We start from the raw sequence: 5,041 nt of genomic DNA, 5'->3' as shown, positions 1-5,041 counted from the left end.
TCCAGTGCATCTTAATGGAAGATCTATATGAAGTTTGGAGAGGAAGAATACAATCAAACATGTAGAATTATGCTATCTTGCATTTTAATGTCAGTTTCTTGTTGAAGGAAAATAAATTTCCTGTCAAAAGTAGGTTGTACTCTATTTGTATCTGTACCTGCAAATTATGGGGCACTGTAGTAATACTGGGGGAAAAAAAAAATTGTCCACTGTTTCTGTGCTGCTCAATTTTTGTGGATTTTTTGTTCCTTACTATATCAATTCAATTTGAGTAGTCGGGTGGGAATAATTATTCAGAACTTCTTTAAGGTAATTTTACTCCAACTTTTTAATGTTTTTTTTTCTTCAAAAAATGGAGTTAAAATGTGTGAAACTATCCAATTCTGTAAACTGTAAGGATTATTTTTTTATAATAGTGTATGCATATATTTAATGCAATAGCTATTAAAGAAACAAATATGCAATCTTGCTGTTTGGAGACTTTATTTGTAACATGACAAAGCAGAGGATCTTTTAACAGTCTTTAGTTTTTTATTAAGTTTTAATTTATATAAAACCAAGATACTAAAGCAAGAAATTAAAACTGTGGTGGTATAAGTTAAGATCCCTGCTGATAAAAAATCTCTATGTTGAATCCCTAACATCCATCCAAAAGGTGATAAAACTGTTGCTATTTGTTACTTGATGGCAAAGAAGGAATAGGTTAAATTTCTGTTTTGGTACTTAAGTATTGTACAGGTTTTTTTAAAGTAGATGGACCATAACTCTTACTTCAGTCTCATTTTAATTGTTAATTTCAGCAAATTTTATCTTGCTTTAACCATAGTTCTGAAGTTGTGATGTTCTGAACATGCTTAGACTGAAAGCATCCAATAAAAACAAAGTGGCTTGCAGTAATGGAAAAAATGACTCAGTACAAGTTGAGAACAGAAATTAGCTAAAAGGCAAACAGTAATCCTTAGAACAGAAGTTAAGTTTAAGCACTTCATAGACTAGGTTGAAGATCAGTCTGTTCTAGCTTTCCAGTTACACAAGCATGTCAGTCACTGTTCATGTGTAATTATTACTAAAATTTCCCAGTTTTGCCAAACAGATTTCCACTTCAGTGTTCTAGCGTTGGTCAATTTTTACCTTATTTCAAGAACCATAAGCCAATGCAAGTGCAGTCATTGGAGATTAAGGTACAATTTAACTGAGGAAACTCTTGCTGCAGAGTTTAGAATGTCACCTGAAGAATAAGGATCGTACCAGTTTGCTTGTCTTCTGCTAGTTGTGCCAATAAGTGCATACTTCACTGGAGTAATGAGATTGCTGGAGAGCCATCAGCTGTTCAGCTTCTCCCGTTCTGTGTCTACATAAGAGTTCAGATGTAGAGCAAATAAATCTCAAATGAAAGAACAAGCCATCTCCTTATGAACAAGAAAAATCATGTATTGCAGTTACACATTTAACCTTCATATAGGCCTCATATCTTCAGTTCAAGACCTTAAGTACAGGCTAATTTTAATTATTAAGCATTAATAGGAAAGATTGCTGCAATTAGGGGCTCATTACTTCATAGTTATGAATGAAGCTAGTTCATAGACGTCCTGTATAAAGAATGGTATTAATCAAATTAACAATAGGTGCTTCTTTCCGTGGATTCCTGTCTAATTCAAGAGCTGTTCTAACTGTACCTCTGCCCAAACTACAGCTAATAACTAGAATATTCTGCTTAAATTACCTAGTAAAATTCTTTGATGTTATACTCTGCAGTGCTAGACACGTAGCAGGTACCTACCAAAACAATACCTGGAACTTGTGTTGTAATACATGTTGCAATTGGGTAGACGTTTATTTTATAGACAGTTCTTTTATTACCTTGGTACTCCTTAAGCATGCTTATAACATGGGAGGAACTAACTCCTGGTTTTATGGCATCCAAATGAGCTCCCAATTACAGAAAACTGCCTTTGTCACCTGGTTTCCCAAGAGGAAGTGAAAATTAAACACAACTTACTCTTAAACTTCTTAATCACTTTTTCAAGGTGACAATTCTCAGTTTTACACTCCTTTTCCCTTCCCACATCCAATCTCTTGATGGTGCTGGCTCCTGCATGAATGGTGTCTCTATTATATCGGTGACTTAAGGCCCAAGCATGCATAGACTTCTTCTCTAGATAGCATTAGCTTTCCAAATAAGAATGGGGAAGTTCTGGACAAGAGCTTTGGGTTACATTTGTGTAGGCATTGGCCAAGTTTGAGCCCAACATTTTCTAGTCTCATTGTTAGAGATAACTCTACAATCAAATGAACACAATGATTTAAAACACCAGGAAAATAAACAGTTCATCCTTTTTTGTTGTCTTACTCGTGATAAAATTGATTCAAGTTACACTTGATAACTGCTTAACCAAATACTACTAATCCTTCTTCTAAGAACACTATTAATCCCTGTCTGACACCTTCATCTGAAAACCTCAGTTATCTATACTTACTTAAGAAATGATGATTAATTTATTTACAAGTCTTTATAGGGTTCTGCTGTAGACAGTAGTGAGCACAGACTCAAGGACTGGATATTGCTTCTGTACCTGGAAACACTTAAATGTCTGTAAATTCTGTAGCTTTAGTAAATTATCCATAGGGTGTGCCCACCTGGGGCTAAACTCTACAGCCCTTTCTTGGTATACTTGGCGCATTCTTTTGTCAATGCTCACATTTAAAATTGTATATTATAGGTTCTCCAAAACTATAGCTGTAACTTCAGTGCAGCTTTCCAGTTTGCAAAGGCATTGTTTTCCCCATCTCTAGAATAATAAACACCTCTTACCTAAGCACATAGTTTGCATCTGTTTTAACTAAATAAATTGCTTAGCAAAAGGAACCATCTATGGTGATACCTAAACCTGTTTTACTGCAGACAATATCAAAGTACTCTTTTCTGGTCTGCTGGATAATTATATACTCTGCTTTTGGAATAGTGTGGTTAAGCGCAAGCCTCTAGAGCAGCAAGGTGGTGCGGTCTTCTGTCTCGCCACTGTTTTTGCTTGCCATCTTCATGTGGGGGAACTCTGAGTTTGACACAACTCGGCTGTTTCTTCTACTTGGATAATAACCTCATTCATTCCTAAGTGTGCTGCTGCTGGTGTTCCTCATGGCCTGTTGCTTTTCATTAGGGCTGAGAGAGTTGATGCTCATAACCATCTTAAAGCCTTTTCTGCTGAAATTCAGCATCTACATTGATTTTAGTGCCAATATATACACATGCTATTTTGTTCATTAATATATCACCGATATGTTGGTGTTTGAATATACAGCGAACAACTGCAAAGTCACTGGAAGCTTCTTGGCCAGAAAGTGATTGAGCTGGATTTGGATTCAGCTAGTCTGGATCTGACTTTTTCTTCCCTTTGACCTCAGATAGTGACATTTGTGTTCTGCAACATCATCTTCTTTCACAACTGTCCTCCACAATTGTGAGATGCAACTTTGTGATAAGAATGTGGATGAGCGGTGCCCTAGCATGTGATCGAGGTCAGCTGTTTGTAGGTTTTGAAAGAGGAGTGCTTATTATTCTTTGTGACCTTACAAGGCTTAAGACTTCTAAATTGTCACTCGTTACACTAAGAAGGGTGTATGCTCTTGCTTTGCCCTGACCTGAATTTCCATTCTTTTCCTAAGTGATCATAAAGACTGCTGGACTGAATTTTGTTGATAATCAGTTACCCTCTCCTCTCATGGTTCCGAGACAGCAGGAGGGGAATGAGGAAGGGGCAAGATGTGAACTGATTCTAAAATTTTGACATAATGACTGCTAGTGACTGGATAAGAAGGTCCAGAGTGACTGTGCAGCATCAGCTGTTGTCTGTGTAGAACCTCACTCCTTGTACACTGCAGCTTAGGATATTTAAGTGCAAAGTACTTGGCTGCTTTAGCAACATGTTCTGTCTCAGACGTTAATTGTTTCTATGGGAAGAGAGTAATCTATAGCCCAGACTTAATTTGGAAAGGCAAGATCCTACCTGCTGTGTCATTTCCCTCTCCCTCTTGCCTACTAGCACATTGCAGAGGACTTTGACCTGCTCACGGTATTCATATGTCTGCTGCATGCTACCGTTGTGCCACGCTTTTTACCTAACCTAATTTAGTCTAACAAGAGTTGGTCCTCAGCAGAGCAGTAGGTATTTTCTGTGCCATTCCTAAGGCCAGCAGTGTATTAATGCTATACTGCTTCAGCATTAATCTGATGTTATATATTTAGTGCTGGACTATTAGAAAATAACTCTGCTGCATTCTAGAAGCCTCTCAATACTGAATACACTCCTTCCAAATGAAAACTCATTATCCCAGCTGCCATGGAGGCAATCTCTGGGATGCCCGTAGGAATTGAATGAATACACTTCCTTAGGTGTTTCTTCTAAGGACAGCTCATATATGTAGCTTTTTGAGTCCGAGGCTGCATAAAACATGCTTGTGGCAAATTGATATCCTGCAGAGCAGAAATGTAGTTGTAGCTACTATGAAGTTATTTGAAGTAGCTTGGTATAATGATACTTTTTTCTGAACTAAGTATGCATTTACTTTAGGTAGTTAAGGATGTAGATAGTCTGAACTATAGTGCTGTCATTATTATAGACGAAATGCCTACTTAAGCACAGTACTTACTCGTTGACAGCTCCTGTACATGCTATGCTCGTTCACTCTTGTGTAGAGAAGTTTAGTTTGTCCACTTGACGAGTCACGTGGTAGACAAGCTTGCAGTTCAAGTGCAGTAACTTCTAAAATACTGGTATAAGAACTAATTGAGCAGTCCATTAAATTACAGCTTAGGACAACCCAATGATAAGATCTTGAGAACTGGAATCTTAGCTCTCCTCTGGATAAAATCACAGAAATCTAAATGCCTTACAGCTCCTTAAGGGATCTTTTTAACTGGGGGGGAGAGCTAGCCAAATGGAATCTGAACATGAATAGAGATGGCTCTGATTCCTAATGTGGTACATAGGTTTCAAAAGGGGGGGGGGGGGGGGCCCAAATTTAATAACAGACAAAATTTCAC

The sequence above is a fragment of the Egretta garzetta genome, unplaced genomic scaffold, assembly GCF_000687185.1.
Source record: "Egretta garzetta isolate BGI_Z169 unplaced genomic scaffold, ASM68718v1 scaffold68, whole genome shotgun sequence".
Lineage (NCBI taxonomy): Eukaryota > Metazoa > Chordata > Aves > Pelecaniformes > Ardeidae > Egretta > Egretta garzetta.
This window is presented reverse-complemented; position numbering follows the sequence as displayed.